The sequence below is a fragment of the Impatiens glandulifera genome, chromosome 3, assembly GCF_907164915.1.
Source record: "Impatiens glandulifera chromosome 3, dImpGla2.1, whole genome shotgun sequence".
Taxonomy (NCBI): Eukaryota; Viridiplantae; Streptophyta; class Magnoliopsida; order Ericales; family Balsaminaceae; genus Impatiens; species Impatiens glandulifera.
This window is the reverse complement of record NC_061864.1, coordinates 60,112,254-60,136,667: the sequence shown is the minus strand read 5'-3', so window position 1 is coordinate 60,136,667 and position 24,414 is coordinate 60,112,254. Positions and strand designations below refer to the sequence as shown.

The 24,414-nt window shown below is 32.2% G+C and overlaps 1 pseudogene; it reads right to left on the bottom strand.

Moving 5' to 3' along the window:
* Nucleotides 1–12,965: 12,965 nt before the first annotated feature.
* On the bottom strand, nucleotides 12,966–23,209 carry LOC124930944 (annotated as a pseudogene).
* Nucleotides 23,210–24,414: the final 1,205 nt, after the last annotated feature.

Below are 24,414 nucleotides of genomic sequence, written 5' to 3'. Positions count from 1 at the left end.
ATATCTAGATTTGTAGTTATTCAATATGTTTATGTCTTTTGAAAATTGTTATTTGTAGTCAATTAAATTTGTTTGTTATTTATATGTATACTAACTTTTTTCTTGTTTTTCTTTTTCAGTTCGCGAGAATATATATATATATATATATATATATATATATATATTTATATTGTGTATAAATCACGGAGTAACATTTTACATTTGTCATGATGAAGAGACATAATATGTCAATGGATCGGAACACTCAGAAATTATAAGTGATTTGGACATATTTTCATACTGAGCTATTCTTGATATGATTAGAAATTTGGGGTACACAAATGACGATAATAATAAATTATATTACTGTATACCTGGTATTGGATTAACTATTGATCTTATCTTCATCAGTGGAGACAAAGAAATAATGAAAATATCTTCCTATCTAGCCAAGCATAAATATTAGTTCATCTTCTCGAGCAAATATTCAAGACGAATTCTCTATTTTACTTCAAAATATTATAAGAATTACTTTTTTATATATCAGATTTTTATAACATATTATATATAGCATAATCTTATATAAATAATTCATTTGTTTGTTGGTTAAGGTGCATGTATACAAATGTTGGTTCAACTGAACTAGTTATTATTGGTGCAATTGAAATATATCATGGAATTATGCCTCACAATATTATAGGTATTTGTTTAAAAAACAGAATATGAATCTAAGACTAATTAAGATAAAAAGAGATGAAATATCAACCAAGAAAGCACGATAAATAACACAATATTTACGTAGAAACTCAAGACGGAAAAAACCATGGGTAGAGAAGGAAAAATTCACTATGGTTAAAGTAGAAGATTAGAACTTATAGAGAGAAGAATAATAAAAAATATTATGTTGTTGTGAATAAAACTCTAACTAAGACCATATATTTATAAGTCACATAACTGGGCCTCGTGGGCTCAATATCAAATAGATATGATTTTATTTTATTTTGTATTATATTATTATATCGTGAGCCTAGGTCTAGGCTCTGATCAAAACTCATATGGGTCACCATAATCTAACAATCTCCACCTTGACACGGATCTAATATGTCAAAAAAAATGATCTTCAAAATATACACAATAACCATAGAAGTCTCCACCTCTTCCAAAAGTCCTATGGGCTTCAACAACCAAGACCAACTAAGTTTGAGCAATGCAAAAACTTAGTAATGGGAGCGTCTTCATCATCATATCTAGCATAATCTTAGTTTGAGCAAATATTAAAGACGAATTCTCTATTTTACTTCAAAATATTATAGGAATTGTTTTTTTATATATCAGATTTTTTATAACATATTATATATAGCATAATCTTATATAAATAATTCATTTGTTTGTTGGTTAAGGTGCATGTATACAAATGTTGGTTCAACTGAACTAGTTATTATTGGTGCAACTAAAATATATCATGGAATTATGCCTCACAATATTATAGGTATTTGTTTAAAAAACAGAATATGAATCTAAGACTAATTAAGATAAAAAGAGATGAAATATCAACCAAGAAAACACAATAAATAACACAATATTTACGTAGAAACTCAAGACGGAAAAAATCACGAGTAGAGAAGGAAAAATTCACTATGGTTAAAGTAGAAGATTAGAATTTAGAGAGAGAAGAATAATAAAAAAAATATTATGTTGTTGTGAATAAAACTTTAACTAAGACCATATATTTATAAGTCATATAACTGGGCCAAGTGGACTCAATATCAAATAGATATGATTTTATTTTATTTTGTATTATATTATTATATCGTGAGCCTAGGCCTAGGCTCTGATCAAAACTCATATGGGTCACCATAATCTAACAATCTCCACCTTGACACGGATTTAATATGTCAAAAAAATTGATCTTCAAAATACACAATAACCATAGAAGTCTCCACCTCTTCCAAAAGATCTATGAGCTTCAACAACCAAGACCAACTAAGTTTGAGCAATGCTCAAACTTAGTAATGAGAGTGTCTTCATCATCATATCACCAAGATTATCAACAATACTGATTTTGTTCACATAATTATCACCATGAGAAATAACATTACGTACAAAATTATATCGCACATCAATGTGCTTCATTAGAAAAATATCATTTTGACTATCACAAAAGACTTTTGTCATCTGTAAATCATTCTTGAATTCCCAGAATAGGTCTTTTAGCCAAATATCAGCTTCACAAACTTCTATAATCATCATGTATTCTACCTTAGTAGTAGATAACGCGTCTACACTCTATAGAGTAGCTTTCCAACTAGTCGCAAAACTGCTAATACAGAAAACAAAACATGTGAGTGATCTTCTTCTATCGAGATCGTCTACATAATCAAAGTCGACATAACAAAAAACTTCATCTCTAGTCCTCCCAAACTGTAGGTGAACGCCAATTAAAATTCTTAAATATCGTAAGATCCACCAATCTAAACTCCAATACTCTGTACTTGGATTTTCCAGATATCTGCTAACTGCATTTATTGAATATGTCAAATCTAATCGAGTATAAACCATTGCATACATAAGTGAACCAAATATAATGAAATATGGAGCTCATAACAAATACTCGATATTCTCATTAGACTGAGGTGACATAGTTGGAGAGAGTTTAAAACGAGTTGTTAATGGAGAACTCATAGGACTAGCATAAAGATGTTGAACATATAAAGGATTTTGAAGTAGACGCAACTATCAAAATCACTTATCTTGAAGTCATGATAGGTTATAAAAGAGTCAAAACTTGTATACCACCGCCTTGGAGATTGATTTAAGTCATAAAGAGATTTCTTCAAATAACATATAAAATCATTTTCTCTTAAGACTGTATATCCTTTAGGTTGATGCATATATATGTCTTCATCTAAAACTCTTTGTAGAAATACGGTCTTTACATCTAACTCCCCAAGCTCCAAATTATGCATCGCTACGATATCAAGTAATACTCGAATCAAAATATATTTCACAAACAGAGAAAAAACGTCAGTACAATCAATCTCCGAAATTTGACTATAACCTTTCTCATCGAGTGTTCGAGGAAGTCTAATTTCAGATATGGGCTTATCTGTAGCAATATTATATTGTGGTACAAACGGTGAAGTATTTGACAACTTTGGTATAGTGGACAGTAATATTGCAGGTTTAGATTCTGATCTGCTCTCAAACTCCACCTACTTGTTAAATTCTTGCTGAATTTTATCTCGAAAAGGGTTAGATTTTTTCTCAATCTGATCACAAGAAGGTATAAGTGGTGTAGCATGTAACATATGTGTCTCATCAAAAACAATATTTTGACTAATTATAACATTTCTGGTTTCAGGACACCATAACTTATACCCTTTACACCGGACTTGTAGCCGATAAAAATACACTTCATAGACCGAACCTCCAATTTTCATCCATCAACATGAGCATACATCGAACAACCAAAAATTCTCAAATTAGAATAACTTGAAGGATTACTATAACATACTTCTTGCGGAGTCTATTTAGTAATTGTAGTTGACGGAGAATGATTGACGATGAAGCAAGTTAAAGTTGCAGCTTCAGCCCAATAAGACTTTGATAAATCAACATTTTGGATCATACAACGCACCTTCTCCATCAAAGTTCTATACATCCTCTCTGTCACACCATTATATTATGGATTCTTAGGCACCGTGTGGTGCCTTACGATTCCTTCAGTTCTGCATAGAACATTAAATTCTTCAGAACAAAACTTTAGACCATTATTAGTACATAAACGTTTTATTGGGTTTCCTGTCTGTTTCTCAATCATAGTCTTACATTCCTTAAACTTAGTGAACACATCACTCTTTTTATTCAAGAAGAAAATACAAACTTTTCTGTAGAAATCAGCGATAAATGTAAACATATAATAAGCACCTCCCATAGAAGGCACCCTAGACGGTCTCGAAAAATTAGAGTGAATATAATCAAGTGTTCCTTCAGTATTGTGGATGCCTTTAGAGAATTTGATTATTTTCTGTTTGTCGATGACACAATACTCACAAAACTTTAATTAACTAATAATTTGCCCATCCAGAGATTCTCTCTTGCTCAATTCGGTCATGTCATTCTCAATTATATGACCAAGTCGCATATGTCAAAACTTTGTGACATCTTCATTAGATAACGAGGGGGTATCAACAACATCACCTAAAACTGTGGAGTTTTTAAGAACATATAACATGTCAAGTTTTCTTTTAGATTTCATCACAACAAGAACACCTCTACTAACCTTCATAACTCCACCTCAACAATGTACTTATAACCTTTTGAATCGAGTGTACTACAAAACTTATAATAAACTCTACAAAACTTAATTATAGTTTATTGGGTTTGTATTTGTGTTTGGGCTTGGGCCTGACCAAGAGTTATTTATGTTTTATTACCTGAATGTTTACCCTTTAAATATGTTATTATTAAGGGTTTACATTGATAAGACAATATTCTAGAGACATAAAATTTGAGGCAAAAATTATGTATTCCTTATTCTTCTTCATAATGAAATTTGGTGGCGGCTAAAATGGACGTAGCTCATTTGAGTGAAGCACTATAAATATGTGTCTTCTTGTGTTCTTCTTTCTTGTGTTATTATAGATCGTTTCAAGCAAGTCGGATTTGGGGGATCCAAATCCTAATAACTGGTATCAGAGCTGTTATGCCAGATTTGAGCATTATAAACATGACAATCGAAAATAGTATAGGACACGACATTGGAAGATTTGATGTAACAAATTATGCATTCTATAGGATGCAAATTGAGGATTATATTTATGGAAAGAAACTTCGTATTCTTTTGAGTGAGAAACTAGAGAAGATGGATGAAGCTAGATGGAAACTCTTTGATATACAAGTATTGGTAGTTGTCTTATATACACTAGCCAAAAACATTGCTCACAACGTAGCAAAGGAGAAGACCACCATGGGTCTGATGAAAGCTCTCTCTAACATGTATGAGAAATCATCTGCTAACAAAAAGGTAAATCTAATGAAATGACTATTTTACTAATGAATGGTTGATGGTACTTCTGTCACTACTCATTTGAATGAATTCAATACTAGTGAATCAACTATTATCTATTGAGAATAATTTTGGGGACGAAGTTAGTGCCCTGATTTTGTTAACATCTCTACCAAATAGATGAGAACCTATGAGGGAAGTAATAAGTAATTCAGTTGGAAATGTTAAACTGAAATGTATTGAAGTTAGAGATCGTATTCTTGCTGAAGAGGTTCATAAAATTGATTCTAGTAAAACGTTCAAAGGTTCTGCTCTGAATGTTGAAAATAGGGACAAAGGTAATGATATAAATTTTCAACCAAGATAGAGCATGAGGAGTCCATCCAAGTCCGGGTGGACATTTGATTGCTGGAATTATGGTAAAAGTAGGGTCACTTGAAGAGGAACTGTAAAGCACCAAACAGAAATGGAGCCAATGCAGTTACAGAAACAGACACTAATGCATTGCTTCTGTTTGTTGATAGCACTAGTAAAAAAATGCACAATTACCGAGAATTATCACCGAGAGCGAAAGAATTCTCTCGGTGATAATTATAATTATAACCGAGAGCAGAGGGTTGTTCACATTAAAAAATTATATTTTTTCCCTAAATTAATTCCAGCCGCCCAACTCTTTCTTCCTCTCTTATACTCTCTCTTCTTCCTTTTCATTTCTGCAAATCTCCCTCTCCTCTTTCATCACATTACATTTCAGCTTTCTCTCTACATGTCCTAAAGGTTTCCCTGGTTGTTCTCTCTTTTTCGTGAACATCATCTCTGTTTCCTGCTGAGAGATGAGAGCTACATTCAAATACTCATTTTATTCAAATTTAGTTTCCACTCTCTCTTTGCGTGTGTGTGTGCAATCACAACTGTAACGAGTAATGACTCTCTCTAACTTCAATATAAATTACTTCCATCTTTTGGCTAGATACATATCTGAAGCTTGGCCATGGATTCAAAATTGAAGCTTTGCTTGGATGCAGATTTGAAGCTTTCCTAAATGCAGATCTGAAGCTTTGTTTGGATGCAGATCTGAAGATTTTAGACTGTCTTTTACTCCGAGAGGACGTCTCAGAATCAGAAAGTAAGTTTCAATTCTCTTCTAAATTTTGCATTTCATCATGCATTTGGAATTGATTGATTTCAATTTTGATATTCGAATATTTCTCTCGTTCTATCAAGTGCGGTTAAGGTATCTGGTTATTGAAATTTGAAATCATTTTACAACAAATCTTCACAGAAGGATAAAAAAACGTTAATGCATGGAAGCAAATTGAACGAGGCTCCAAAACCGTCATCTACTCATTGTCGATCAAATAGATAGAGGATATTGGATCTGCTTCAAGATGTAGCCCTAATGCATCCTTTTTATCCATCTATGTATTTAGAATAATCTTTTTAGAATTGTGAGAGTTGTTGAATAATAAGATACTGGGTGAAATTTGTTTAGAGTTTGGAATCGGTGAAATGGTGTTGGAAGATTTTAGATTATAATTTTTTTAGAAAGGTTGATTATCACCGAGAGCATTGTCTCTACTCTCGGTAAAAAATATTTATTTATCTCCAAGAGCAACAAATGCTCTCGGTGATATTAATTTTTTTTTCACCGACAATCATATTACCGACACCTTCCCAGAACATTTGTCGCCCTCGGTGAAAATTATCACCGAGAAAATATTGGCTTTCATCGAGAGTTATTGCTCTCGTTAAAAATCATTTTTTACTAGTGTAGCCCGATAGATTTATAGATTTTAGACTCGGGAGCGTCCTTCTACACCACTGCCCATAAAGAATTAATGGAAAATTATGTGGCTGGAAACTGTGGGAAAGTTTATCTCGCAGATGGTGAGCCACTAGATATTGTTGGCATTGGGGACATCAAGTTGAAGATGGAAAATGGTTCTTATTGAAAGATTAATAAGGTGAGACATATTCCAAGTTTAATGCGTAATCTAATTTTTGTTACACAACTTGATGAAGAAGGTCACAATTTCAATTGTGGAAATAGTGCGTGGAAGGTGATTAAATGAACAATAGTTGTTACTTGAGGTCACAAAACTGGAACGTTATACACGACTTTAACTTGTAGAAAAACAATTGTTGATGTAGTTGATGACTCAAAGAATAGTGAGCTTGAAATTACAGGTTGGGCCATATGAGCAAAAAAAGGATAATTTTTTTTGAAGAATGAACAGATTCCAAAACTGAAGTCTGTTGAACATCAGTCATGTGAAAACTATATTCTTGGAAAATAGTAACGGGTGAATTTCTTAAAAATTGGGAAAAATCTTAAGAAAGAAAGGCTAGAGTTGGTACACATTAATGTGTGGGGACTTGCACATATTTCTTCTATTGGAGGATCACAATACTATGTGACGTTTATAGATGATTCGACAAAAAATGTATGAGTATATTTTATGAAGCACAAGTCTGAAGTATTTCTTATTTTTAAGAAATGGAAGACTTTGGTTGAAAATGAAATAAATTTTAAGGTTAAGTGATTGAGATCTGACAATGGAGGTGAATACATCAATTCAGATTATAAAGAGTATTGTGCTGTGAATGTGAATGGTATGGTGAAGACTGTTCTCCGAATTCCTCAAGAGAATTGTGTAGCTGAACTGATGAATCGAACATTAAATGAGAATGCTAAATGCATGAGATTTCATGTAGGGTTGTCTAAAACCTTTTGGGCAGAAACTATCAACATTGTTGTCTACTCGATAAATAGAGGACCCTCTATTCTTCTTGAATTCAGAATTCCTGATGAAGCCTGGAGCAATAAAAAAGTTAACATTTTTTATTTGAAAGTGTTCGGTTGTTTAGCATATGTTCATATTTATGAATGTGATAGAAGCAAGCTTGATCCAAAGTCTAATAAATGTTTTTCATTGATTATGGTGATATTTAGTTTGGTTATTATTTCTGGGATAATCAAAATCAGAAGATTATTCGTAGCATGAACGTTATCTTCAATGAACAGGTTCTCTACAAAATTATGTTTGGAAAACATCAGATGTTGATTTCAAACTGGAAGAGACCGGTACAATTGATTTGAGATATTTTTTTGCTTAATATATACCGATTGTCGAAGAAGATCAATGTGTTATTAAAGATGAAATCGTTGAGAATGTGGCTCCAAATGTAAATCAACAAACACCAGTTATAATTGAGAAGATCTTTAAGAAATAAAAAACCAGTAGAGAGGTGGTCCCCATATTTGAACTATATCTTGTTGAAAGATAAAGGCAAACCTGAATGCTATGAGGAAGCAATACAATTTGATGAATCAGTTAAGTGAGAGTCTGCGATAAAAGTGGAGATGGACTCTTTGACGTCGAATCAGACTTGGAAGCTCACTGAGCTACCAAAGAAAAAGAAAGCACTTTACAACAAATGAATCTTCAGAATTAAAGAAGAACATGATAAAACCATGAGGTACAAGGAAATGTTGGCTGTGAAAGAATTTTACAGAAGGAATGTATTTACTACATTGAGATCTTCTCACCAGTGGTCAAATTGATGGCAATCAGAATTATTTCGAGTTTAGTTGTGAAAGAAGACATTCATCTTCAATAAATGGATGTCAAAACTGATTTTCTTCATGGTGATTTGGATGAAGAGATTTAAATGCGACAACCATAAGGCTTTGAAATTAAAGGAAAATATGAGCTTGTGTGTAAGCTTCAAAAGAGTCTAGATGGTTTGAAACAGACTCCAAGACAATGGTACAAGAAGTTCGATAGCTTCATGAAAAGTAACAATTTTTTTGAGGTGTGAAGTTGATCATTGTTGATATATCAAGAGGTTTGATAAATCGTACATCATTTGGCTCATCTACATTGATGACATGTTGATTGCTAGAGCAAACTTGTATGAGATTAACAGGTTAAAGAAAGAGTTGTCTAAAAGTTTGTAATGAAGGATTTGGGTGCTGCAAAACAAATCATTGGGATGAGATTTTTTAGGGATAAAGAAGTTCTCAAGCTTTCATAAGAAGAATATATATGTGAAGAAAGTTCTTAGCAGATTCAACTTGTATGAAACAAAACCAGTTACTACCCCCTTAGTTTAAATTCAGATTATCTAAAGATCAGTCATCTTCAACAAAGGAGGAGAAAATTTACATGGCCACCATTTCGTATGTCTCTACCATTGGTTATATTATGTATGTGATGGTTTGCACAAGACCAGACATAATACATGTAGTGAGAGTTGTTAGCAGATTCATGAGCAACTTGGATAGACAACATTGAGAAGCGGTAAGTGGATACAATGATACTTAAGAGGAAGTGTGAGTCTCGTTTTGTGTTTTCGAAAGTCTAATATGGGTTTGGAATGATATGTTGATGTTGACAATCGTGGTGATGTTGATAGTAGGAAAAACACAATTGGGTACATTTATACTCTAGGAGGTACTGCAATCAGTTAGACTTCAAAATTTCAGAAGATTGTTGCTCTTTTTAGTTGTGAGGTAGAGTATATTGATGTGACATAAACTGCTAAGGAGATGATGTGGTTGCAACCCTTTTTGCGAGAATTGGGTCAAGACTATGAGAGAAGTGTGTTGTGATGCGACAGTTAAAGTGACATTCATTTGACAAAGAATCCAATTTATCATGGAAGAATGAAGCATATACAAGTTTGTTATCAATTCATCCGATCAACTTTAAAAGATGGAGTGTTAGCTTTTAAGAAGATTCATGGGAGTAAATATCCAGTTGATATGTTGACGAAAGTTGTGACAAATGAGAAATTGAAGTTGTGTGCAACTTCAGTTGGTCTTCTTCGTTAAGACACTAGATGAAAAGCCACTACCAATTGAGAGATGATGAACTTAGTCTTAAAGTAGAGAATTATTGAGTTATGCAGCCTACACTTATAATAAACTTTACAAAAAATTAAATAAAGTTTGTTAGGTTTGTATTTGGGTTTGGGTTTGGGTTTGGGTCTGACCAAGAGTTATTTAGATTTTATTACCTGAATGTTTACCTTATAAATATATTATTAAGGGTTTATATTGATAAGACAGAATTTTATAGAGATAAAATGTGAGGAAAAAATTATGTATTATTTCTTTTTTTTATAGTGAAATTTAGTGGCGGCTGAAGTGAACGTAGTTCATTTGAGTGAACCACTATAAATTTGTGCCTTCTTGTGTTCTTCTTTCTTGCGTTTTTATATATCATTTCAAGCATGTCAGATTTGGGGATTCAAATCCTAACACATCAAAACCAAAAATACTAAACTATTAATCCTAAGTTCAATAAAAACCGTATTAGCAAGTATATGAGCATCCCGGACATTAGTTGTCTTCTATGCAACAGAATTGAAGAAACCATAGATCATTTATTTGGGAGTTGTAGCATAGCATTGGAGATTTGTGTCATATTTTCTAAAACCCTGGAGCTAATCAGTTTCTCGAAGAAATAAAAAGAAATCAAAGACGCATCACTACTCAAAGTCAAAGGAATTATATTCGCAACAAACGTATTCAAGTGCGGCGGCTTTAGAGCAATAGTTTACAATATTTGGCATGAACGAAATGTAAGAGTCTATGGAAAACCCGAAGGATTGTTGAAGAACTATATATGGAGAGACATCGTTTCGGATTGCGACGTCCTAGCGGGAATGTGAAAAAGAATTCCAAATACGGAGCAAAACTGAAATATTAGTAGGAATTGGAATTTACCGTTTACTGAAATCATTAGAATCGAAAACATTGTAATCGGATAGTTCATTTACGTTTTTATCTTTTTAGTTTTTATTTATAATGTTACGACTTCAAAATCATTCTAGACCTGTCTAGAATAATCTCTTAAACTCGTGATTTTTTTTCCGTTTTGGGGAATTTTTAATGAAATGACGTTAAGTCGTTTTTTTCAAAAAAAAAAATAAAAAAAATTCAATAAAGACTTCAAACCCGTTAAAATATATAAACTCAAATAAAATATGAGCTCAAAATTCTATCGGATTCCAAAGTAAACCATGCTCAATCAAATGTTGAGCATTGATGATGACATTGTAGTCGGTGCTCTTGCGGTACTAGCTGCTGTAATTCTTAAATAAGTAACGCTCAAGTGACAGGCATGCCTGATGAAATTTCAATTTTTGGCTACTCGTCTTCGGTGGTGGCGTCTGACGATCCAAACGTTGGCCGTCCGTTCACTTCTTCTTCCGGCGTCTTCCAAGAGCAGTTTGTGCTTTTTGTGTTGGTTAATCATGTTGAGCCATGGATTTGATCCATGGGCATGCGACCCGTTTTAGTTTTATTTTTATTTTTTTTTTGTTTAAAAAGAGTTTAAGTGATTTTAAATTTCGAATTCCTTTTTAAATTTAAGTGATTTTATTTGGTTAACCGGTTCTAGTTAACTTTGTTATTGTCTCTTATTTATAAACCGGTTAACGGACCGGTATTAGTTCTAATTATATTGGTTCCGATAATTCAACTTTTTAATGTTTTTATTATAATAATTATTTTTTAAATTATAATTTATAATTTCACAATATTGTAATATTATAAAAATAATTTTACATATTTCAACTATTTTTGAATTTATTTTTTATAATTTTATATAAATTTAATTGTTTATAAAAACAATTTTATATAAATTATAATTTAAAATTTAAAAATAATTAATATATATTATTAAATATTATAATATATCTAAATTTACACACACAAATTAACTAATATAAATTTTCAAATATAAATTTGTAAATAAATTAATGGCAGATTTACCTATTAAACTAGTAGAAAAACAATTTAACCGAAAATCAAACATTTTAACCGAATTAAAACCAAATAACCGATAAACCTGTAAAATGAAATTGTTAAGCTATCGGTTCGGTTATTGATGTGTCGATATTTTGCACCGACCTAAATAAATTTCACGATTTTAAATTTACAATAATAAAATTTTATGAGTTTTTAAATATTTTCGATTTTACCGTTCTATATAATTTTACAATACAAAAATAAATTTATTTTTATAAATTAAAAGAAATATATCATTTATTCAAATAAATAAATTAATATAATCTAGTGTTATTTATTTATTTTTTATTTTTTTATTTTATATTTAAATATATAAATATTTAAAAATAATTAATGTATAAAATATTTAATAATATATATAAATAATAATAGTATATATCTAATATTTTTTTGACACTTCAACTTTTAAGATTTCTCAATTTGTTCCAGTTATAACTTATCAATTTTATGCAAACTCAAAATTTTAATTTTATTCAATTCCTCATTCCCTTCACCATTAACTTGTCTGGTTTAATTGGTTTTGGCCTAATTAATTTATCTTTCTTAAAAAACTTGTCCATTAATAAAATAAATGAAATTAGTCCTTTTTTTGTTTTATTTTATTTAAGCATTAATTTAAAAAATTTAAGCTCATTTATTTTATTTTTAAATTGTCTCGATTTTAAATGTTTTAGAAACTGATTTATAAGAAGGGGATTCCAAATCAAATATTTATTTAAATACCTTGCAATGAAGAACCCGTATTCAGACATTTTCTAAAATTATTTTTAAAACTTTACAAACCGAGTGTAGAAAACGAATGTCTACACATGTATCCGAGCGTCCAAAAATCACCAAACCAATACCCACAATTGATGATTCGCGAGATTTAATACTTCTTAAATTTGTTTTCTACTACAAGACTAGATACATAAACAAAAATTAAAGTGTGTATATAAATATCAATACAATCACATAATTCTAACAGCCTCAAAACTAATGGCAATTTGTAACCATACATAAACTGTATTGTGTGGTCAGATATTCTCAATATACCTATAAACAAAATGGGAAGAAAAATAATCAAGTAATTCTTCATCCAAAATTTCCAGCAAAACTCCCAAAGTAGATATATCTTCTTCCTCGACTTGTCGGTTTATAACAAAGGAAGACGGGAGATTGATATGGGTGGTCATAACCGGTGAATGAATGAGTCAATGTGATGTTTAAGTATATATGTTTTTCTTTTTACAACTAGCAGAGATTAAGAATTTTCAGATTTTGGCGATTCTTGATCAAGATGTAGATCCTCAGCCGATGACAGCTCTATGTGTGACAACCGAACTGCACTTATCAACCGCTCTGGCAGCTCATCGCTAGCATTTGCCTACACAGAATAGAAAACACAACCAAACAATACAACCACAAGATTACCATTAGCTTGAACCAGAAACAACTTTTTCCTTATTAGTTTCTACTAACTCTATTTAGAATTCATAAGTAATATTCATTGGTAGTAATATGTTTTCCATTTTGCCCCCTCCATACAATAATTTTAATAATAATACATCAACAAGTGTGAAATTAGTTGGTAGAGGATATGTGGATAATTCACTAAAAAGGGGTTTTTGTACGGGATGGGAGTATTTCGATTTGATTGGAATCTAGTTCTGAAATTTGTTACGATTTTCCAATTCCCTATGTAATCCACCGAATGTAACTTGAGTTCTTTAATAATGAAAAGTGGATACTTTATTCAATAAAGAAAAAAAATGTAACTTAGAATAAGGTTACCCATTTTCAATTCAATTCCAATAAAAACATATGATTTAAAAGGGGGACATAATTGTGGGGTCATACTAGCCACCACCCGAGAGAATAACCCGGGTCACAAAATAATAAGGTTGCCCTATAAGCAGGGTCAGCCCTAGGTGAGGCCAGCTAGGCAGACGCTTAGGGCCAAACCCTTCCGGGCACCCCTAATGTATAAAAATTTAAATCTACTCTACCAAAGTTTGAACCTGAGAATATAATATTTAACCAGACTAGATTACTTTTGTTAATTATAATAGAAAACTATATGTTTTCAATATAACATAAAATATAGCAAGTTAAATAAAAAATAAGAACAATTTTTTTTTCCGCATAGGGCACCCAAACTTCAGGGCCGACCCTGCCTAAGTTGGCACAGACACCCTAGTTACCAAAAAAGAATCAGGCTGTCCTTGTCAAACAATAGTGAATATTGGACTAGAAGACTTGATTTACAAAAAAAAATAATAAATTATTCTGGTTGAAATGGATGCAAATATGAATATACTACATGATTTATTTTATAGATAAACAAGCATAAGGTATTGATCTTGGGTTGAGACATTTTTACCTGTATAAGAAAAGCCATGTCAACAACAAGTGAAGTAATAACACCAACCACAAGGCCTAAAACTCCATTGGCCACGGTAGAAGATCCAATGTCCACATCAACCTGTGAAAATGGAGCAGAAAACAATTCAATGATTGACGACATGCACTAGAATAGCCCACAATCGGGCCTATTTGAAAACACTATTTGTTTCTATAACCAACAATTTTTTGAATAGGTATGATTAACCAAATGTTTTGTATCTGAATCCACATACAGAAAAAAAGTGTTCTAAATGATGTAAACAATGGGGAAGGTGAACCTAGTAAAGAATTTGTATTGATAAAGAGGAATAAGATGGGATATTACTTCCAAGTATTTAGGGCCCCGTATGTAATTGATATCTACTGCCTTTCCCAATAAGCAAGGAGTGCTTCCAACACTTTGGCGTACAATCCATGAACCCTATTTCCATGACCAAAAGCAAAGGGCTAATCAACTTCCCATTTTTGCAATTTAGAAAGAAAAAAGGAGATAAATTGAATAAGTAGAAATGAGAAAGGAAGTAGTGTCATAACGTATAATAATCTTGTACCAAAATGCATTATGTCAATAAAGAATAGAGCCTCCATAAACCAGATCATATAAAGATATTGAATGGATTGAGCAAGAAAAAACATCATGAATGAGCCCACAACAATCAATTCAACACCAGTTGCTTGTTTGTCATCTTGTCTCTATGTGGGATATGATTTGACAGATGCTACTAAGGTTAATTGGTCATATGTCAAGGTCAATTGGGGATTTTTGGGATCAATGGATTTGTTGGTTGAATGAAAACCATTAAACTCAATAAATATTGACATTGATTTCTCTTTAGTGAATTATATGAGGCGAAAGGATCAAAGAACGATTCAAGGGAAAATCTTTCAGGTTGGGAGGTTTTTCAATATCCTGGATGAGAGGTTTTTGTGGGTTAGAATTTTGCATCTGAACTGTAGTTTCCATTTTTCTAAAGCCAGGGAATAATCCCTGGAGGAAGCTAACACAACCCCCAGTGCCTTGGTTCCCCACTTCATTCAGATCGTTCTTAGTGGGAATCGAACTTGGTGGGTTATCTGAACTGTAATTTCTTTGTTCATTTCTTTAGTACAAGAGTAATTTATTTGTGCTCTCATTTTTCAAGCGACAGTGTGATTTTTGTGTGCTATCCCTTTATATTTTCCCAAAGAAAAAACTACCTTGGGAACAGATGGGATCAGCTTTAGTCTACTATTACGGAATTCATCATCACCATCAACAAACCGTTGTAAGAGAGATCCCGGTACTAGCTCCTTCGTTACTAGATTGAAAACCATACTGTATTGCGTTGTAGCGGGCACCTTGAAAATTAGCATAATCACTTCCAATTTCTAGGTGATAAATATATATATATGCATACAAAAAATACTCCAAATGAAAAACTTACTTGCAAGTTTATGACTATGGAGAAGTATCCTTTTTCTGATGCAATCTAAATAAGGAAATAAATTAATAATTTGTAACATTGGAACCAAAGCAGTTGCATAAAAATCATAATGTTTTATATGAGGGAAGATTTGGGGGTTGTTTGATTTGGGTTTAACAGCTTACATCAGAAAGAAAAGGATGAAAAAGAGATACATACTTGGGCTGCGCAACGAGGATGCTTTGCAATATGATCCATACGTTTTGTATTTTTGAACCAATCAACAGAAACTAGTTCCATTAGATGCTTACCAGCAGGAGCCTTCAAAGCAAAGCATTGCAACCAAAAAAGTGAGAAGGAAGATATTGTTTGGATGTATTATTTTGTCACAATCACTTTGGAAAATTGCCAAAGTATAAACTGAAACTGATTTTATTTGCATTTTGTATGAAAAGTGTGATTAAACATTTTTAGTGTGAAAAGTTGTAGAAAAAGATAGGTTGTGCTACAGAATTTTTTTTATCAAACATTTTAGCCAGATGATTTTGTTTTTTGAATCTTTGTCATTGTGAAAAAATGTATATAAAAACCCAAAAGATAACTGTATGAAAAAAACCACAAAAAAAAACAGATGAAGTAAACCAGACAAAAAATGACCCTTTGCACCATATCTTGTTTGGGTCATCTCACTTGGAGGCAGGGCATATTAACACCTAAGTGGCTGGTGTTGAAGGAGAGTTATTTCTCTCCTCATTTATTCCTATTAGCTGTTGGTTGATCATTTATGTTTATTAAGTAACTCCTTTTCATCATTTGACTTATCTTTAAAAAAAATAAAAAATTTAAAACCAGGGTTTATTCTCTGGATGAAGCTAGCACAATGCCTCAAAGTTGTGGCTCCCCACTTTAATCATAGCGTTTCTTAGTGAAAATCGAACTTGAGACCATTTGGTCTCTTATATGCAAGACTATTTCTACTTGAGCTACCTTGGTGGTGGGTTTTGACATATCTAAATATGTCAATAAAATCTTCAAATTCTCTAAAAGCTACAGAAATAATTTAAAGAAGCAAATTATTAACCTTGGATTTGTCATAACAGAAGTTCTTGCTACGAACTCTAAAGTTGTTCCCATCTAAAATCCTCCAGCAGTTACGAGCATTATCATGGTCATCTTGCCGTAGAATTCCAGAGAAACAGGACAAATCAATTTGACCCGAGGATTCTTCTGTACATGCATATAAATTTTAAAAAGTGTCCTTGTGAATGGAAAAATGAAAGAAGGAGTGATACCACTTACTACCTGCTTTCTTTTCTTCATTCTCATTGGTGGCAGCTGATACCTGGAGATTGTAACATCACCTGTTCAGAAATTGTGAAAAAAGAAAAGAAGTTGATGGTGGAGCTACAGTAGTCTTACTACCACTTTTTCCTTAATTTGCTGATCATCTTCCTCATCAGAATCATCCAGCATTACGTTACTTTTTCTGTTTGTACCATCAAAAGAAGATTTATGAATGTGAAAGGTTGACTGTGGGAGACTTTGACTCTTTTTTAATGGAGTAGTGGCAGAAGCCATGTTGACCATTACTGGGATTCTTAGAGGAGCAATCTTTTCATCTGTTTGAGAAAACCATTCACGCAGTCCTGCAATCAAATGTAATAAAAAAAAATTAAAAATGCTAAAAATCAAGTATGTATTGTTTGTTTTCCTATAAAGACGAGTAAGAATTTGTTCCAAAAAAATGGATATGGTACTGGAAAAGACATAGAAAAAATAAATGATAAGCATTAGCCACAGTGAAATGACATATGGATCATAAGAATAGTAAGTTAGAAGCTTATAAATATTATGTTCAGATCCATAATAGTCAAGTGGAGGCTTGAGAAAGAAAAGTGAAATGTTAATTACCACGAGGAAAACCTAGAAGTGACCATTCAAACCCATTGAAACATGTCTTCACATGGACCTAACCACATTCGAGAACCCAAGCGATGGATCATTGAGAATGGGAGAAAGTCTTAACAAATGGGATTTCAGTGGTATTTTGTTTGGTACTGCATACCCTTTAATGTTATCACTTTTTGTTTGTGTAAATAATGACAAACATTATCATTACTTGTTTTATATGGTTATGTTCCCCATGGAAGATGCGACTTTCGCATTGACTATGGTGGTAACGAAAGTTTTTGTCTTTTTTAAATGATGTAAAAAATGTTGAATGGAATTTATATTCTCATCGGGACTAGGCTATTCTTCTTCTTGCAATTGTAACTAGTGTTCTCAAGAACATTCAACGAAGATGGAAGTTGCAAACTCAATCAACCATTTAATTTTTAATTTGGGTTTGAGGGAGGATGTTTGAAACATGGAAGAATTGAAATCAAAATACTATATATGGGTGGTATGAACTGTCTAAACAAGAAAGCAAACAACTCGTTCAAATTCACAACCAAGAATTATTAGATTCTCCTATGAATAGACCCTCAAAGAAGAAGGAAGGCTACAATGCCGACAAAAGTATTTTATTGTACATTCCTAAAATATAAATAATATCTCATAATACAATATATGTTTTATGAATTTTATTAGGAAACAACTATCTTATGATATGGTATTAGTAGATGAATTCTATCATGCAATAAAAAACATTATCAATAATATAACATCCTTTAGCTTTCCTCAAAAAAAAAATATATAACCCAACTGACTTCAGATGTGAAACAGAAAATCATTGCAATTATAACATAAAGCTTAACTATGGATGAAACATCAAAGGTAAGAGCTCACCAGCAACACTATTTAGCAGTTGAAGGAGACAATGATGTTGAAAAGATGAAATATAACCAACTGCCCACCCTCTTAGATCAATTTGCATTAGGTGCTGCACCTGTGTCCTTGGCCTCCCATTGCGAGATTTCAGAGGCGAGATTTTGTACCCTCCACCTAAGAAACATCACAACATATACAGTATCATATTAAAGCTTAGGATTAAAAGGTAGAAGAGAAACACACAGAAAAAGGAGAACTAATTTTTCAATTAATCGTAACCGCGAAGATCTATTCTATGGACATGGTGAAAATTATTACTCTCAATATGAGCTCGGACAAATCCCGGTTGGCGACCACATTTCTCATGCTCCCTAGAATGGAACAAAACAACTGTGGACAGAAGAGAAAAAATTGTGTACAGAAGAGAACTCAGCATTTCAAATATATATAGGATGATGGTTGGAGATATATACCATAACTTCCATCATCATTTCGGCGCCAATAACGCACATAACAGAGGTCACGTGGCCACACTAACCTGCAATATGTATGTTTGCGACAAATGTTAGCAATAAGCAGATGAATCATCATGGCTGTAGGTCTACCACTTTTCATTTATTTTTTTGAAAATTAGGGTTTGTTCCCTGGAGGAAGCTGGCACAGGCGCCAACTTCCATTCAGGGCGTTTCTAGTGAGAGTCGAACATGAGACTTGTCTTTTAGGCAAGACTCTTTCTACTTGAGCTACCCAATATGATTGCCATTTTTTATATATTAGAACTTCTGTTGTACCCCATTATTTATTGCATCAAATGACTATTGCATCCTAAAACTCATATTTGGAATTGAAGATCAGAAAAATATGAACAGAATCTGAAAACTGAAATGACTTGGGGAAGAATTACGTAGGAAACCAATCCAGCTGTAATCTCTCATAGAGTATTGTTGTATGCCCATCTACCTCTTCAACTGAGCTACCATACTGGAAGGTACAGTCCCACCTAAATAAACAATAAAATGGAATAAACAACTCCCAATCAACACATTGTTAAGCTCCCACAAACATAATCAGTGAAGTTAAAGGTAGTAAGTGTTTTATGAGGACGATTTCTACTTGAAGGGAGGTAGAGGGTGCACGGTTTAAAGGAAGCATGTGAAGAGAGCTTACTTGAATGCATCATAGAGCATATATAGTTTAAATTGTTGCAGTAAAGAGAGCTTACTCGAACCGTGTTGCATCCATGCTCATAACAAGCTCAAATATATCCTCACATGAAGCTTCCACCACCCCTACAGCTTTCATTGCTCTACTACAGCTTTTTGGCTGCCAGAAGAAAACTACATCAAACCAGTAGAAAAATCCAAGCAATGTGTCTACAAATTCTTTTGGATGCAAAATTAATAAATAAATGATCATACAAGAAAATCAACTTCAATGAGTTCTTCAAAAATGCGAAGTCCTGTGTAAGAAAAAATAAATATTCCTTCACAGATGAGAATCGACGTCTTCTATTATATTGAGAACATGAGAATTGACATATCTAACCATCTCGGCATTGAAGAAGGCGCCAATGCTTTTTAGAGAATGCTTGATCATTAGAATTCTTGTTTGAGAAGTCTGAGTCTATTTTTGTTGTCCAGTCAAGTGCTGGTTCAAGAGGACCTATCAAAGTAGTTTTTAGCATCAAAATAAACTAACATACATTAAAAAATAGGAAAGAAGTTTGTTTTGCTTTTTGAACTTGCATTAAGGTTCGTTTTGCTTCCTAAACTTATAAAAATACTCAAATTACATTTTGTCTCCATTTTTTCGTTAAGTTCTAGCTATGCAATTTAGAAATAAGAATTATATTTTAATCAACAATCCAGAATAAGGAGATGCAATATTTATGAACTTAAATGATTTAATAAAAAAAAATGACAACATAAAGTAAATTGAGTTGAAGCAAAAAGAGCTTTTTTTTTTCCTAAAAACTATATATCATCAAATAGATGGAGAAAAAAATTAACAACCTTTTCCTATTGTTGCCCTCGGCAACAATGGCTTATTAGAGTCATCCTCATCTTCAGGGGCACTAAATCTACAGAAACAAATAAACTTGTGTAAGCATTCCAGAAGCTCATTAATCCGTCATAGTGGATTTAGCTTCTTCTCAGCTGATATTGATTTGTCAGCTTGAGAGAAGCCGAATAATTTTTATGGTGAATTGGATTGATTTGACAATCACAAGCTGTTTATCATTTAAAAGTTGTTTGTAAGTACAATTTCTTCTAAAATTGAATTCTGTAAAAAAAACATCTATGGAAAAATATTGAATTTTATTTTTCATGGAAATGGACAAATGGGAAAAAAATATATATGTGGTGATGATGCTTTTAATTGAAAATCATCTATGGATGTCCAATCCAGTTAGTAGTAGTTTCTGATAATAATAAAAAATCTTCTACCTCAAAATCAAGCCATTTTGGGATTTTTTTTCTTATTGACTTTTTCAGAAAAGAATTTAAATGATTTGTAAGTCATTACACAGTAACACGAGACTGAAGAGTTTTTTTAATTATGAAAAATTATGAAGCTATTCAGATAAGAACCATAGTCTTCAAGAGCATCAATCAAAAGTACATAATAAATACCAACTTTCGTATTTCATCTCGGTGTTTGTGCTGCATGAACAGCACAAACATATAAAATCTTACTAATTTATACACTTACTGACTTTCATAATCTGATGAAGAGGATTTTCTTTCATTATCCATTCCAGACTTATTATATTCAAAAGAAATGTACTTCTTTCCATTTGCAGCAACCTGCGATCCCTGATGCTGAAATATCTGTCAACGATCAGTTTAAAGTATATATAACCGTTAATTATTTTTCTGGACATTTATTCCAACTTTTCAGATATGCTTCGTCAAGTGAAAGGAAGAGCACTTATCATAACCTGATCAATAACAGATTCTATCTTTTCTTTCCATGTATGTGTCTCCTGTATGTTGAATGCTGCCATCTGAGAATAGAATTAATTAGTTTGAAATATTTATGTTTTCTCCATTAGGCTAGATCTACCCACCATTATTGGATCATGCTCGTCTTTCTTGTTGTAGACAGACAGAACATAGAGCCTCTGTTAGGGAAGAGAAGAAACAAGAAAAGTGTGCTTTAGAGAATCCATAAATGACAAAAGGAAATGTGTCCCTCTTTCAATATGACCATAAATGACAGAATCTAGAGAATGGAAAGTGAAAAAAAACAGCCAAAACAAGACTTAACTTCACAACTTACACTTTGCACTAGATAGCAAGCTTCAACCAACATAGTTATCACGAAAGAACATGATAATGTTAGAGACTCAACTCTAGAAACAACTGAGAAAACAAGAGAAATTAAAATAAACAAGAACACTATCCTAATGAGCAAGTGCTCTACCTAAATCTATATCTCAAAGACATTTTCAATAATCAAATATATCAGAAGAATAGAAGGAGAATCATCCTAATGTAAAATCAGTTCCTACAATAAAGGATTCTGATTCTTTCTTTTTGTTCTTCTTTTAATAGGAAAGTTCAGGCTATGACCTCCCACTTCAATACGATGTTTTATCATCAATGAGAATCGAACAGCTGCCCAGTATGGGTAAGAGGGTTCTGATTCTAAATTTGATATTCTAAACATGTGTATAAGGAATTTCTTTCTCCTTCTCATCACAAAACAAGAGAAATGACACTGTCCTAATGAGAAAGTGTTCTACTCCAAAATCTACATTCCAAAGACATTCTCAATAATGAAAGATATGACAAGAATAGAACGAGAATCATCCTAATGTAAAATCAGTTCCTAAAACAAAGTCTGTTATTTTTTTAAAAATTTGAATTCCCAAATCATCCCACTTCAATCTCATGCTTTCAATGATAATTGAAATTGAAACCTAATAATAGTAAGCCCCTTTAGTACAAGTATGTTGCCACTGAGCTACCTAGTGTGGGTAAAACGATTTTGATTCTAAATTTGATATTCTAAACATGTGTATAAGAAAGTCTCTTCTCCTTCTCTTCACTAAAGACATATGGTAATAACAAGTGATAAGAGGAAGCAAAAACTCACATGTCCGTGGTGTGTCTTTAATCCTTGGTCCTCAACCCTGCAATTCCCATCTATAAGAAGGGTATTCACTGGAGTCTATCATCATCATCGTCATATAGCCAAAAGAAGAAGAAAAGGAAATCAATAACCCAAATAATTGAAAGTAAAACTGTCAAGGTCTTTAAGTGGGGGAACCAAGAATTCGAATTGTGACGCTCACCGTATTGCCCTGAGGCTTCCTCTTGTAGTAAGAAAGTTGCTTAGTCTCGAGCACAAAGTACCTCATATGAATAAACGACCGTCCGATCTTCCTTCGACCGTGTCGAACCATCCAGCCTTGGTAAACCACCTTCGACATGATAAACAATCCAATGAAATTTCAAAACTTTCTCGGAAGAGAAGAACCTCGGATATCTATTAAACGTAGGTGAATCGATGGATTATCGTCATCGTCGATACTGTAGAATACATTGTGGAGAACATATCAACGATATTCAGCTCGAATATGTTATCAACCAAACTTCCAAATCACAGCGTACGAAGAGAGGGAATCCACATTCAAACAAATAGAACGATTGTAGTGAAATACAAATATTCTTCCATTCGGACATTGATACGATCGATTTCTCAGGAACATGCAGCGGACATGCATGTACATACACACTCATTCGCAATATATTTTCGAGGAAAGAGATTTAGAAGGTATTCAGTATAAAAGCAACCGTGATCACAAAATCAAAAACAAGATATTTGTCTTGCGATTCATTCACCTCCTTTTTTTTCAATGTCTTTCGAATGTCGATCAAGACTTGTGACAACGGAAAGTTAGAGAGATTGAGACGTGCACGTCGGCCGGAGAACGCCCGGAATGCGACGGGGGCGAGGAATGATGAAAATGGTGAAATCAGAAATGCTTACAGAAAGAACAGGAACAAGAGAAAATGGCTTGTTTGGAATACATTATTCAAATCTATATCATTTTAACTATCATTTTGAATTGTTTTTAATCTTTCTTTTTTCTTTTCTTTTTTTGGAATATAAAAAAAAATAAGAAAGAATAACATTTTTTTATAATATTTATTTATTTAATTGAATCTATTTAAATTTAAATTAGAGCATAAATATATGTAAAGGTATACTTAGATAATTAGAATTGAAATTGGAATTCCAATTTAAGAATTAAAATGAAATTATAACTTAATTTTTATATTTAAAAAAATTATAGAATTTTAATTAAATTTTAATTCTTTATTTTTGTAAAATAGAATATAATAAAAATAATTATCCAAATTATATAAATTTAATTCTCTATTAATTCAATGTAAAGTAACTATCTTTCACCTCAATATATTCTCTTGATTTTTATTACGTTGATTTTCATTACAATCGAACACGTTTTTGACACGTTTAACAAATTTTTGATATTTTTAACACGTTTAACACGTTTTTACCAGTTTAACATATTTTTCACGTTTTTGGCACGTTTAAACACGATTTTAACATGTTTAACACATTTTTACACTTAAAACACATTCTCACACGTTTAACATTTTTTCACATTTTTTACGTTTTTGGCACGTTTAACACGTTTTTGACATTTTTAATACGTTTAACATGTTTTTCACACGTTTTGACAAGTTTAACACATTTTTCACATTCTTGGCACGTTTGACACGTTTTCACACGTTTTTCACATTTTTGGCACGTTTAAAACGTTTTTGACATGATTAACACATTTTCACACGTTTTACACATTTCTGACACGTTTAACACGTTTAACACGTTTTTCACGTTTTTGACACGTTTAAACACAATTTTGACATGTTTAACACATTTTTACACTTAAAACACATTCTCACACGTTTAACATTTTTTCACATTTTTTACGTTTTTAGCACGTTTAACACATTTTTGGCACGTTTAACACGTTTTTGACATTTTTAATACGTTTAACCATGTTTTTCACA